The sequence below is a fragment of the Dipodomys spectabilis genome, unplaced genomic scaffold (assembly GCF_019054845.1).
Source record: "Dipodomys spectabilis isolate Male_0828 unplaced genomic scaffold, ASM1905484v1 ptg000154l, whole genome shotgun sequence".
Taxonomy (NCBI): Eukaryota; Metazoa; Chordata; class Mammalia; order Rodentia; family Heteromyidae; genus Dipodomys; species Dipodomys spectabilis.
In genome coordinates, this window is record NW_024870831.1 from 3,363,933 (window position 1) to 3,379,479 (window position 15,547).

A 15,547-nucleotide genomic window follows, 5' to 3' on the forward strand; every position below is an offset into this window, starting at 1 on the left:
ATTAGGAAAAATTTTAGAATAGTATTGGGTAAATCTGAGTGATAATTTAGAATTTAAAATCACAGTATTCTGTAATGCATAACTTTAGTATGTTGATAAATAAGACTATTAATAAAATATAATCTGTAATATATTTTCAAGTCAGTGAATATTCTACAAAATTATGTAAATTGAGGGATGAGATAGGATTGAGAAAGATGAGAGATAATGATCATCAAGAGGCATTGTATTGGCCTGGGAATGTGGCTTAGTGGTAGACTGCTTGCCTTGCATGTGTGAAGCCCTGGGTTTGATTCCTCAGTACTACATAGCAAAAAAAGCTGGAATTGGCACAATGACACAAGTCGTAAAGTGCTAGCATGAGGAAAAGTAGCTCATGGACATCCCCAAGCTCCTGAGTTCAAGCCTGAGGACTAGAAAAAAAATTCATTTTATTAAGCCAGTTATTAGTGGCTCATGCCTGTAATCCTAGATAATCAGGGGTGTGAGGATTGAGGCTTGAAGCCAGCCCAGGCAAGAAAGTTTGTGAGATCCTTTTTTGTTGGGGGGGGAGGGGTTCTGTCGTGGGGCTTGAACTCTGGGCCTGGGCGGTGTCCCTCAGCTCTTGAGCTCAAGGCTAGCGCTCTACCACTTGAGCCACAGTGCCACTTTTGGCTTTTTTCTTTTTTGTTTATGTGGTGCTGAGGAATCAAACCCAGGGCCTCTTATATGCAAGGCATGCACTTTCCCAGCCCTGTGAGATTCTTATCTCCAATTATATCTCAGAAAAATATGAAAGTGCTACTGTGCCTCAAGTGATAGAGTTCTAGTGTTCATCGAAAGAAGCTCAGGGACAGCACCCCACCCAAAGTTTAAACCTCAGAAGAGAAAAAATTTTAAAAAAACTCACTAAACACTATTCATAAACTGCTTTGTCAAACAGCAACTCCCATACAACTGCTTAAAGTTAATTAAAAATATGATTAGAATAAAATACAAGTCATTTTGGGCACCAGACATAGATAGAATACAGGGGACAAAGTAAATTTTACATCACACTGTTTGAGTGGAAATTTGTTCTTCAGTCTTCTAACATCATTTTTGAAATTGACAATACTGCCAATTATAGTTCATTTTCCTTGAGGAACAGATTGAATTCTGCTGTCTTTTCATATCAAACCATAGAGGTGACTTTTTGCTTCTTGTTGAAGTATATCTGATATTTTAAAGTAGATTTGTCCTAATATAATTTAATTTAACCAATCATTTCATTATCGCAATGTTGGTCAGATTTTTTCCAGTAAATCTTATCCCTTATAATAAATGAGAGCATGCTGTGTCAGTCTCCTATTAATATGACAATACTTTATAAAATTAACTTTAAAGGGGAAAAAATTAATTTTTGGCTTCTGATTTTATACATTTCAGTTCATGTTTCTTATCCTCATTGCTTTGGGTTGGTGGTGGCACATTACCCCATATCAGGAACATGTGATGGAGTATGTGTATTCATGGAAGCCAGGAAGTAAGAAGTGGAGGAATAGGAGTGGGAGAGGGAAAAAGAAGAGGGAGAGGGAGAAGGAAAAGGAGAAGGAGACAGAGAAGAAAAAGTAGAAAGAAGAGAAAAGTACTTGATCATAACATCCTCTTTGATCACAATTTCTCAGTGACCAAATCTCTACAACTATGCCCACTTGAAAGGGTTCACCTCTTTATGGCAACATAGTGAAAGCTAAGTATTAATCCCAATCCTTAATGATTTCAGATTTAATTTCTAGTGTGGTGGGTAGATATTTCTATACAATTGTGATAACTTCTGTTCTTAAGTACTTACTAGAATTAATCAGAGAAGCTATTTGGCTTGAAGGTGGTTTGGTTATATCATTGCTGCAGAGATGAATGAAATATTTTGAATGAAAATACATTTTATTTAACAGCTAAGAAAGCTTCAAGAGATTTCACTTTGTTACCTTCAAAAATGACTATTTCATCTAACTCATAATGACTTGAATTTTTCATAATTTTATGGCATTTCCATTCAAGTTTTTTCATCTATAGTGAGGTTCTTTCTAGTCGAAGGCAAAATAAATATTATCACAATCATTTATTTCTTATTTTATAAAGAGTAGGTATACTTTGAATTTTCTACCATTCAAAAATGTGTTATATTCAAGTCTATAGGAATAATCAGATAAGTGATGGGATATCTTGCTTTAGTTCAGATTTAAAGTTAAATTTTCAAAGTGCCTAATTGTTCCATTTTGGTAATCAAAATGAAAATCAGGCATGTTTTATCCCCAAGAATGTCATTATTTCATATGTGAAAAGGTAAAATGAATGTAATATTAATTCCATGGAAAGAAATCAAATACTTATGCAATGCATCAATTCCATAGATTATGAGATCTATTGATAAAATTAATAAAACCCATATTAAACACATTGCTTAAGACATGAAGCAAATATTAATTTTGTTTTCTAGGTGAAGTTGATACAGAAATCAGAGCCCACAGATTCCAGAGATCTGTGTGCTTGAAACGTGCCAATTTACACATATGCTTGGCTTATCTCAATGTTATTTGAGGATAACTGAGAATGGGACTACAATATATATATCACGAAAATGTTTAGCTTTATTTTGTTACTAAATATGCCATTTTATATCTCCTTATTTTATTTGAAAATTCTGGTAAATTTATTTAAGTCATATCAACAATAACGAGAAATAAAGAGCACCTAGCTCCTTAAAAGACAATCAATAAGAAAAAAATGACTCTTTTGTTTTCTTCCAAAGCTGAACTAAGCCAGGCCCAAAGAAACGTATGTCCCATGGTTTCCCTTATTTGCAATGACTAGTATATGGTTGAGACAAGCAGAAAATGGTCATGTAAGTTGATGTTAGGCAAAATGAACTCCAAGATATGTGTTAAAAATATTTGTTTTCCTTTCATTTGATTGTTTCGGACATATTTATAAAATGATTTTTGTTGCTTTGTATGTTCCTCCCCCACGGTATAACCCCTACTTTCACTGTATTTGATGTTGGTATAGTTTGTGGAGGGTAAGGGAAAAAAGACATCATTTAAATACCGATATAGGTGGACCCATTGTAACAATGAGATGTACAAGACGTTATGTCGAAAAAAGAACTTTACAATTTTGACATGGGGGCTCACAGGCTGGGGAGGAATGGAAAGGGATGGGAAGGGGAAACAGAGGAGGAGGCAACAATGCTTGTTAAGAAAAGCACTCATTACCTAGCCCATGTAATCGTAACCCCTCTGTAAGGTATTTTCATAATGAAAAACGAATAAATAGAAGAAAAATAAGAAAGAAAAAATGAAACAACAAAGAAAAAATTGAACCTCATTTTGCATATGGTGTTTTTATATTGTGGTGCTTTTAGTTGTGGATTATGTGTGTATTCCATGAATCTGAGCTCTTATCACTAGGGCTACTAGAAGAAAATTTCATAATCTAAAGCACTTAACACAGTTCTGAAGTTTTTTGTGGGTTTTACTACAGTAGCAACAGGGCATAAACTGTAAAAAGGAAATAATTCTAGTGCTTTTCAGGCAAGAATGTGATGAAAAGCATACTTTCAGCTTCCTAGATGAAATAAGAAGACCACACTTACTAAATGATCAGTCCTTAAATAACAGTGCCACTTTTAAGGCACTCTAGATAATTCAAGTCCTTCATCTCCCCACAACCACTATTGCCATTCCCAAATCATTGTCAAGGTGAATTTCCAGTTCTTTTTAATATTTCAAACGGCTTAGGCGTAACATAAACAGTAATTCAAGTTGTTGAGAAAATTTAATTTAGAATAAGCTAACAAATCAGAGTAAACTCCATAGCATAACCTTTAGGGAAAATGAACTAAGGAATACGGCATGTCCTTTGTAACTTAATAGTAGACATTAAGTCAAAATGCCAGAAACAGGGCTGGAAAGGTGGCTCAGTGGTAGAGCGCTTGCCTTGCATGCCTGAGGCCCTGGGTTCGATTCTTCAGCACCACATAAGCAAAAAGAAAAAAAGCCGGAAGTGGCGCTATGGCTCAAGTGGTAGAGTGCTAGCCTTGAGCTGAAGAGCTGAGGGACAGCGCCCAGGCCCAGAGTTCAGGCCCACAACCAGACCCCAAAATGCCAGAAACAGACTCTACAAGAAGAAAATAGATATCTTTCATAAGACATATTAAAGATTACCTGGGGACAATTAATTTTACCTACCTTTTCTATTATATGATAGCATATTTTTGGCTACTAATCAGAAAGACTCAAAAACATTCATAAATATGATATGAAAAATACATTGTCATGAATGAATGAAGTCAGGGAGTAGATGGTTCAAAACCTGGATGGTTCTGTTAAATATTCTCATTATTTTGAATGATCTGATATTTTTACATACATGGAATTATAAATGTATTTTATGTCTTGGCATGAAAGTTTGATTATTTGATCATTGTCTGATACCCAGTGTCAAGAACCTAACCTGAGTTAGAGTGGTAAATATGTGTGTGTTTGTGTGTGTGTGCATTTGTGTGTGTGTGTGTGTCTGCACGCATGTATGTAGAAAGAAGAATCGTCTTGCTCTCAGGGTATATACTTAATCTTAATTGTATTAGTTATACCATATTAATGACAGCAGATAATGGGAATTAACATTTTGGGCCATATGTTTATGTTCCTATGATTGCATGAACAAACTAAAAATTATGTTTGGGGTATGAGTTTTGTGGAAGGTGAGCTGAAAGTATAAACATTTGGAATCTTGAGAAGGATATCAATGGCAAAGATTTTAGTGTAAATCAATTTTAGACAACACTTCGAAGGATATGTAATCCTATATGAAAATGAAATATTTACTGATTTTTCCATAGCTACACTATTCTATAAATTTGTAGGAAAACAAGTTATATTATAGAAACATAAAAGTAATGTCAGTTATTGAATACAGTTTTGCACTTTAGTTGCTTCAAGTAGAAATACCATTTATTTCTACTGTATAGGAAGGAAAACCATAAATATTGCAGTTTGTGTGATATTTCACATTGGGAAGCTTTGTCTGTATCTATGTTTTTTTCTTTTGTTTCTGCTTTCCTATTCATAATTCTGTTTCTCATAGTATTCTTCTAAGGATTTTTCTTTCTCCCAATATGGGGTTTGAACATACCTCATGCTCTCAGTTTGTTTGCTAACAGTAGTCAATCTACCATTTGAACCAAGCCTCCAGCCCAGAAGTTTATGTAGTTAATTGGAGATAGAACCACATAAACTTTCCTACCATCCTGAAAACCATTATCCCCCAAGTCTCATCGTCCTTAGTCACTATGGTTATAGAGATGAGTCATGGACCAAAAGAGTAGATGACATTTCATGTCTTATAGATTCCACGTTTGCTAGTAATTGTAATAATAAACTAGGACTGATTGAGTAGCATTAATACTGTAAATACATTACCTCTGAGTTGGTGGAACTGGAACTCCAAGATCAGAGTTGGCTTTTTCTAAGTCCTCTTTCCTTGGCATATCCAAGGCATTCTACCTCTCTTCGAGAAGACTTCAATTTAAATGCTTCCTTTGAGATTCTGTTTCCAAATGCAGTCAATGGGTTTTTGATCTTTAATATGACTTCAGTAGGACAGTATCCAACACACAACATATTATTTAATGGATAGAAGAAAATCTCTAATAGGAAATTATTCAGTTTGGGGATGGAAGTTATGATTATACTTTTAAAAAATTAGCAAAAGAGGTAAAAGCTTTATTAGAGCTTGTAAAACAAGTATGTAGTCTATACTTTAGACATGCCAAATTTTTACCCTGGTACACACTTAAATTCATAGTGGTACTGGAGGATTGAACCCAGAACCCAAAACCCTATATTTGTGAAACAGCATCTCTACTATTGCCATATCTGCAGATTGTAATTGGATTGCTTATTTTGAGGTAGTATCACTATGCCTGGGACTGATTGAACTGCGGTCCTCCTAATACAAGCAAAAAAACTTTGCACCCAGAAAATGGTTATAGTTTCAGAAACTTCTTTTTTTGTCTCGGCTTCCTTGGAACTGAAATTCTCAAATCTTTGTTTCCCAAGTAGATAAGATTACAGGTTTGAGCTACTTTATCTAGTAAAGGTATAAAATTTCAAAATATCTTGATATTGCTTGTATTAGTTCTTAAAATATATACATAACCTTAATTTTCTCTCTCTTTTGTTTAGTACTTAAGTTGAAAACATTGGCTTACTTTTCTATTCTTTTCTTCTCTCTTTTTTTTTTTTTGACAGATGACTTTTTTTGTGAAAATATTGTTCAGAAGGTTTACAATTACATGGGAAAGATAAGAGTACATTTCTTATCACGCATTCTTGCCTCCTCTTTTGTTTCCCCTTCCCATCCCTTCACAGCCTCCCGCTGCCCATCCACCCAAACGTCCCCCCCTCCCCCCCCGCACCAAAGTTGTAAAGTTCGTTTTCGACATGACAACTTGTACTTCTCATTGATCCAATGGGTCCACCTGTATGTTATTTAAACGACTTGTTTTTCTCCTTCCCCTCCACAAATTATAACGACATCAAATTCAGTGAAAGCAGGGGTTATACTGTGGGGGAGAGGCATACAAAGCAACAAAGAAATAATCTTATAAATGCGTTAGAAACAAATGCATGAAAGAAAAAAAACATTTAAATACATATCTTAGGGTTCATTTTCCTAACATCACCTTATCTGACCTTTTCTGTTGACTCATACATATACAAAATATTGCAAATAAGGGAAACCATGGGACCTATGCTTCTTTTGGCTTGGCTTAATTCACTTAATACAATTTTTTTCAAGCCTTTCCATTTCCTAACAAATGGGGCAATGTCATTCTTTCTGACTGAGGCATAGAATTCCTTTGTGCATTTATACCACATTTTCTTGATCCATTCATCTACTGAGGGGCATCTGGGTTGGTTTTCTTTCTTTGAAGAGTCCCTGCCTGGTTTTGGGATGAGGGTTATGATGGCTTCATAGAATGTGTTCAGTAGTGAACTTTCTCTTTCAATTGCATTGAAGAGTTGGAGGAGTATTGGTGTGAGCTCTGCTTTGAAGGCCTTTTAGAATTCTGCTGTAAAACCATCTGGTCCTGGATTTTTCTTAGCTGGGAGGTCTCTTATTGCTGTTTCAATTTCAATGCTTGATATGGGCCTGTTAAGATGGTTTCACTCATCTTGGTTTAGTTTTGGCATGTCAATATTTGCTAGGAAAAGGTCCATTTCTGCCAAGTTCTCAAACTTATTAGCATAAAGTTTTGAGAAGTATTCCCGTATAATGTTCTGAATTTTGATTATTCCTGTGGTGATGTTTCCATTCTCCTCTCTGAGTTTATTTGGGTGTGTTCTCTTCTTTTCCTGATAAGATTTGCTAAGGGTCTGTCAATTTTATTAATTTGTTCGAAGAACCAACTCTTCATTTTGTTGATTTTTTCTATAGTTTTTTTGGATTCTAATTCTTTTAATTCTGATTTAATTTTAATTATTTCTTTCAATCTACTGGATTGGGGTTTATCTTGCTGTTCTTTTTCAAGAAGGTTCAGATATCTCATTAAATTGTTGGTTTCAGATCTCTCCAATTTGTTGATGTAGGGACTCAGAGCTATAAATTTGCCTCTTAATACTGCCTTTGCTGTGTCCCAGAAGAGCTGGTAATTTGTGTGCTCATTTTTGTTCAATAGCATGAATATTTGAATTTCCTTTCTAATCTCTTCCATGACCCAGTCGTGATTCAGCAGAGTCTTGTTCAGCATCCATATGTTACCGGAATTTCTTTGGTGGCTTTTGGTGTTGAGTTCTAATTTTATTCCCTTGTGGTCAGAGAGAATGCAAGGTATAACTTCAATGTTTCTGAATTTGGACAAGTTTGTTTGTGGTCTAAAATGTGGTCTATTTAGAAAATGTTCCATGTGCTGCTGAGAAAAACATGTATTCTGATTCTGCTGGGTGAAATATTCGGTAGATGTCTTTTAAATCTAGTTGATCTATGCACCTATTTAGATCTGCGGCTTCTCTGTAGAGTTTTTGACGATTGGATCTATCTAGTGGTGATAGTGGTATGCATCTAATGTCCCCAACAATGAATGTCTTTGGATTTATGTAGGATTTGAGGGAAAGTAGTGTTTCTTGGATAAATTTGGGTGCTCCTATTTTTGGCAAATAGATATTTAGAATTGTAATATCCTCCTGAATGAGAGATCCCTTAATTTGTATGTAGCAATCTTCTTTATCTCTTCTCACGAAGTTTAATTTGAAGTCTATTTTATCTGATATTAGGATTGCAACTCCCGCCAGTTTATGGGGGCCGTTTGCTTGGTAGATTTAGTTCCAACCTTTAACATTGAAAATGTGTTTGATTTTACGGGTAAGATTTGACTCCTGAAGGCAGCAGAAAGAAGGATCTTGTTTTTTAATCCAACTAGACAGTCTATGTCGCTTAATTGGAGAGTTCAGTCCATTAATGTTGATCGAGAGGACTGAGAGGTATTTGGGCGTTCCTGCCATGTTATCCACCTTGTTGGGGCCTGCGAAAACTGGGTTCTTCCTATGGTTCTTGGATTCTCACTTTGGGTGCAGTTTCTTAGCCTTTATTGTAGTCTTGTTGGTTTTCTATGCGTAGGACATCTTTAAGAATCTTTTGTAGGGCTGGTTTGGTAGAGATGTATTGTTTCAAATTTTCTTTGCTATGTAAGGTTTTTTATTTGGTCTTCAGTTATGAAGGAGAGTTTAGCTGGGTACAGTATTCTTGGTTGAGAGTTGTTTGTTTTTAGGGCATGGCATATATCATTCCAGGCTCTTCTTGCTTTGATGGTCTCTGCTGAGAATTCTGAGGTGATTCTAATTGGTTTCCCTTTATAGGTGATTAATCTTTTCTCCATGAAGATTTAAGGATCTTTTCCTTGGTCTGAGTTGATCCTGTGTGGATCATACTGTGACGGTGGGATGTCTTATTCTGGTCTGGTCTATTTGTAGTTACAAAAGCTTCTTGTATCTGAATAGGCCTAACTTTTTGCATGTTTGGGAAGTTTTCTGCTAGGATCCTGTTAAACAAATTTCCTAGACCATTAACTACTGTTTCTAGGTGCTCTTCTACACCCATTATCCTTAGATTAGGCCTTCTGATGGTGTCTTCCAAGTTTTGGATAGATCTATCATATTTCTTGTACTTGTCTTGGTTGTTTGTATCTTCTTTCTCTATAATATCTAGGCTGTCTTCAATCCCCGAGATTCAATCTTCTGCATGCTCTAAACTGCTGTCAAGACTTTCTACTGTGTTTTTTATTTCTTTTCCTTCTAATTGGTCAGCTTGATGGCTTCAAATTCTTTGCTGAAGTTTTGTTTTAGATCTTGTATGAACTTCTTTACTTCCTTAATTTGGTGTTCAGTGTTTATTCTCAAATCACTTAGTTGATTGGGTATGGTTTCCTTGTACTCCCATTCCTTCTGTTGGGTTCCATTCAGCATTCCCTTTGTGGTCTCCCTGACTTCCTTCAGCTCTTCGTTAATGGATCCCATGAATGCCTTTAGTGATCTTTGTGTATTCTCATCTTGCTCTCTCAATTCCTGTATTACTCTTTGCTTAGCTTCCTGCTGCTCCCGTTCATGCCATTCCTGTAGTTCTCTTTGAGTGTTCTCAGTCTGTTCACGCCATTCCTGCCTTTCGCTTTGAGTATTCTCATGCAGCTCAGGGAAATCCTGTATCAGTTTTGAGTAGCTTCCTCATGCTCATGATATTCCTGTATAAACCTTTGGATTGCCTCCTCTCTCTGCGTATCACACTCATAAAGAGTCCTTTGTAGGTTTTCAATCCTTTCCTCCATTGACCTTTTGTTTGCTTCCTCTCTCTCCCTATCACGCTCATACAGAGTCTTTTGTATGTTTTCAATCGTTTCATTTATCATGTTTGCCAGCAGTGTTTGTAGAGCTATTTGGGAACGCTTGTCTGGATTATTCATTATCTGTTCTGTCCCTAGATTATCATGAGGGGGAGTTGAGATACCCTGACTTGCCATTTTTCTTGTGTTTTTCCGACATACTCTGCCCATTTGGGATGAAAATAACACCAGTTTTGTGCTTGAACACCAACTTAAGGCAAGCATCAACCAAAGTCTGTATTTGCACAGTCAATATTCTGCAAGTACAATCTAGTTCAACAGATACATCTATTCAACATCAAACAACTATATATTAATGGGCTATGAACCACAAACAAGAATTTGGTAAACCAGAAATTATTAGGTTTATGGAGAGGTGTAGGTAAAAAATAGGAATAGAGAGGGGAGTCCGGGAAGATGGCGGAGGAGAAGCTGGAGTCTAAGTAAGCTCTCGCATAGAAAGCAGTTATAGAGCTCCAGTGGACAGTCCTAAGTCAGAGAATTACACCAAGTGAATCATCACAGGACAGAGAGTTTGGCCAGAGAAGGAAACCCAGGCAAGGAGACACTTCTGAGCCCTTGCCAGCAGCCACTGCGGCGGCGGCAGCTGTGGCGGTGGCAGGCGAGTGCAGCCGCCATACCTGAGCAAAAGAGAGTCCGGGAAGAAGGAGCTAGATGCAGCAGGCGAGCAGATTCTACTCAACACCAACAAGAACCGACAAGGAGCAGACATCTTCATCCTGCAGTTCGCAGACCAGAAACGACCCAGGAACCAAGACTTGGCGTGAGTAGAAGCCTGACGTCCTCACTCCTTCTCAGGGAGCAGAGGAGGGAAGGCCATCCCTTCCCCCCCCCCCAGCACCAGTGATCTCCATCTTGGATACTGACAAAGCTTGGAGGAGCTGCTAGCTCCAGCTCAGGCCTTGGAATAAAATGAGTCATTTAGCAGGTCACAATAACTTAATGGCGGCATGAACTGCCAGACTCAGCTCCACTCAGGGAAAAGTCACCCAGCTAGGGTACCAGCCCTAGGACTGGGTTTCTTCACTGGGTAATCAGAGCCAGAGGCTGCCCCTCCCTCTAGCAGCCTGGACATTCAATTGAAATTCAGTAAAGAGAAACCCTGAGAATGGCTCCAGGCTGGGCTCTATGAGGTTTTCACAAACCAGCCCTGGAAAAGCTACCAGAACCTAACCTCATCACTGCATCCCCCTCTTTTGTGATACTCAAAGCAGATCTGTCTCCCAATGAACTAGCCTGGGAGGAGGATCGCCAAATCCTGGGTAAAGCAGAGCATTATACTGCCTGTTCGAACAAACTGACATAAGAAACCAACCAAGCCACAGGACCACAGGCAGACCAGAGACTCCAACAAGAGGCTGGTTACGGACACAAGGGAGATACAGGACTTTTCCCACTCCTCCCAAAAAATAAAAATAAAAATAAAAGAAATTTTCGGGTTTTTTTTTTGTTTTTTTTTTGTGTTTTTTTTCTTTTTTCTATTTTCTCTTCTTCGTCTTCTTTTTTTTTTTTTTTTAGTTTTTATTTTTGGTACTTTATATAAAAAAAATTTTTTTTCTTTTCTAAAACTTTTTTCAATCTTTAATCTTTGCCTTTTTGATAAAAAAAAAAATGTTTTCCAGAAAGTTTCCTTTCCTCTTATAATTTTCATTTTGGGGATACGGGAGTGTGCGTTTTTGCTTTCTTTTTTGGTCTTCTTTCTCTTTTTTTTTCTCTCTTTTTAAATTATCTTTTGGTTTTTTGTTTAGCTCTACTGAACTTCTCATATTTTTCTTCTTCTTTCTTATCTTTTTCACCTTCTCCTCTCTTTCATTCTTCTTTATGTGACTTAATTCTTGTCCTGCACATCTTCAGATAAACCTGTAGTTGACTATTAGACCCTATCCCCCATTGTGTACACACTTAATCCACAAATTTATTACACAAGTCAAAACCTCTAAGACGTAAATTCCCTAATAGCAGTACTACCTCTTTATACCTATATAATATTTTAAGCATTTTTATTTTTAAGTTTTTCACATCTACTTTATATCCCTCCCCTTCACCAATAAATTCACGTTCTTATCTAAATAGATTGTTATCGAATCTACATAATTTTAATAATTTCTACCTTTCTATTTCTTCTGGACTCTTTTCTTTCTTTTTTTTCTTTTCTCTCTCTCTCTACTTTTATCCTACCCAAGCTATTTCCTGGTTTGAGATTAAAACTTAGTTAACTCCCCCAGAGCCTCCCCACATCAATCTATTCCTATCTTTTTTACCCACATCTCTCCCTAAAACTAATAATTTCTGGTCTTCCAAATTCTTCTTTGCAGTCCATAGCCCATTAACGTATAGTTGTTTGATGTTGAATAGATGTATCTGTTGAACTAGATTGTATCTGTAGACTATTGACTGTGCAAATTCAGACTTGGGTTGATGCTTGCCTTAAGATAGTTTTCTAGCACAAAACTGGTGCCATTTTTATCTCAAATGGACAGAGAAAGCCGGAAAAACACAAGAAAAATGGCAAATCCGGGTATCTCTATTCCCAATCCCGATAATCAGGGGACGGAACAGATAATGAATAATCCAGAGGAGAATTCCCAAATAGCTCTACAAACACTGCTGGCAAACATGATAAATCAAAAGATTGAAAGCATACAAAGGTCTCTGTATGAGCGTGATAGGGAGAGAGAGGAGGCATTTCAAAAGTTTATACAGGAATATCATAAGCATAAAGAAGCTACTCAAAAGCTGATACAGGATTTGCATGAGCAGCTTGAGAATACTCAAAGACAGAAACAGGAATGGCGTGAACAGGCTGAAAACACTCAAAGAGAACTACAGGAATCCCACGAACCGGAGGAAGCTTATAAAAGAGTAATACAGGAATTGAGAGAAGGAAGACAATACACAAAGATCACTAAAGGCATTCATGGAATCCATTAACAAAGAGCTGAAGGAAGTCAGGGAGACCACAAAATGAATGCTGAATGGAACCCAACAGAAGGAATGGGAGTCCAAGGAAACCATAACCAATCAACAAAGTGATCTGAGAATAAACACTGAACATCAAATTAAGGAAGTAAAGAAGTTCATACAAGATCTAAAACAAAGCTTCAACAAAGAACTTGAAGCCATCAAAGCTGACCAATTAGAAGGAAAAGAGATAAAAAAACAAAGTAGAAAGTCTTGACAGCAGGTTAGACCATGCAGAAGATCGAATCTCAGGGATTGAAGACAGCCTAGATATTATAGAGAAAGAAGATACAAACATCCAAGACAAGTACAAGAAATATGATAGATCTATCCAATACTTGGAAGACACCATCAGAAGGCCTAATCTAAGGATAATGGGTGTAGAGTAGCACCTAGAAACAGAAGTTAATGGCCTAGGAACTTTGTTTAACAGGATCCCAGCAGAGAACTTCCAAAACATGCAAAAAGATAGGCCTATTCAGATACAAGAAGCTTTTAGAACTCCAAACAGACTAGACCAGAATAGGCCATCCCACCCTCACATTATAATCCACACAGGATCATCTCAGACCAAGGAAAAGATCCTTAAAGCTGTCAAGGAGAAAAGATTAATCACCTATAAAGGAAAACCAATTAAAATCACCTCAGATTTCTCAGCAGAGACAATCAAAGCAAGAAGAGCCTGGAACGATGTATGCCATGCCCTAAAAACAAACAATTATCAACCAAGAATACTGTACCCAGCTAAACTCTCCTCCATAACTGAAGGCCAAATAAAAACCTTCCATAGCAAAGAAAAATTGAAACAATACATCTCTACCAAACCAGCCCTACAAAAGATTCTTAAAGATGTTCTTCACATAGAAAACCAACAAGACCACAATAAAGGTCAAGAAACTTCACCCAAACTGAGAATCCAAGAACCATAGGAAGAACCCAGTTTTCGCAACCTCCAAGAAGGTGGATAGCATGGCAGGAACTCCCAAATACCTCTCAGTCCTTTCTCTTAATGTTAACGGACTGAACTCTCCAATTAAGCGACATAGACTGTCTAGTTGGATTAAAAAACAAGACTCTTCTATCTGCTGCCTTCAGGAGTCACATCTTGCCCGCAAAAACAAACACATTTTCAATGTTAAAGGTTGTAACAAAATCTACCAAGCAAACGGCCCCCATAAACAGGCGGGAGTTGCAATCCTAATATCAGATAAAATAGACTTCAAATTAAACTTCATGAGAAGAGATAAAGAAGATTGCTACATACAAATTAAGGGATCTCTCATTCTGGAGGATATTACAATTCTAAATATCTATTCGCCAAACAATGGAGCACCCAAATTTATCCAAGAAACACTACTTTCCCTCAAATCCCATATAACTCCAAAGACATTAATTGTTGGGGATTTTAACACACTACTCTCACCACTAGATAGATAAACTCGGCAAAAACTCAACAGAGAAACTACAGATCTAAACAGCTGCATAGATCAACTAGATTTAACAGATATCTACCGAACATTTCACCAAGCAGCATCAGAATACACGTTTTTCTCAGCAGCACATGGAACATTATCTAAAATAGACCACATTTTAGGTCACAAAGCAATCTTGTCCAAATTCAGAAACATTGAAGTTATATCTTGCATTCTCTCTGACCACAAGGGAATAAAGTTAGAACTCAACACCAAAAGTCACCAAAGAAAGTCTGGTATCACATGGAGGCTGAATAACACACTTCTGAATCACGAGTGGGTGATGCAAGAGATTAGAAAGGAAATTCAAATGTTCATGCTATTCAACAAAAGTGAACACACAAATTACCAGCTCCTCTGGGACACAGCAAAAGCAGTACTCAGAGGCAAGTTTATAGCTCTGAGCGCCTACATCAACAAATTGGAGAGATCTGAAACCAACAATCTAATGACACATCTAAACCTCCTTGAAAAAGAGCAGCAAGATAAACCCCAATCTAGTAGACGGAAAGAAATAATTAAAATTAAATCAGAATTAAATGAATTAGAAACCAAAAAAGCTATAGAAAGAATCAACAAAACAAAGAGTTGGTTCCTCGATAAAATTAACAAAATTGACAGACCCTTAGCAAATCTTATCAGGAAAAGAAGAGAACACACCCAAATAAAAAAACTCAGAGACGAGAATGGAAACATCAACATGGAAACAACCAAGATTCAAAACATTATAAGGGAATACTTCTCAAAACTTTATGCTAATAAGTTTGAGAACTTGACAGAAATGGACCTTTTCCTAGCAAATATTGACATGCCAAAACTAAACCAAGATGAGTTAAACCAGCTTAACAGGCCCATATCAAGCATTGAAATTGAAACAGCAGTAAGAGACCTCCCAGCTAATAAAAGTCCAGGACCAGATGGTTATACAGCGGAATTCTACAAGGCCTTCAAAGCAGAGCTCACACCAATACTCCTCCAACTCTTCAATGCAATTGAAAGAGAAAGTTCACTACCGAACACATTCTATGAAGCCACCATAACAAAACAATGTTTCTTAATTTATAAATGCAATATATTTATAGTATAAGTCAGTGCTTTCTTAAGTATGAGAAGAGAAGGAAGACAGAAATGTAAAAGATGTCAGATATAATTTTGACAGCATACTAGGTCTCCATAGAAATTTTGTAGTTGTCAC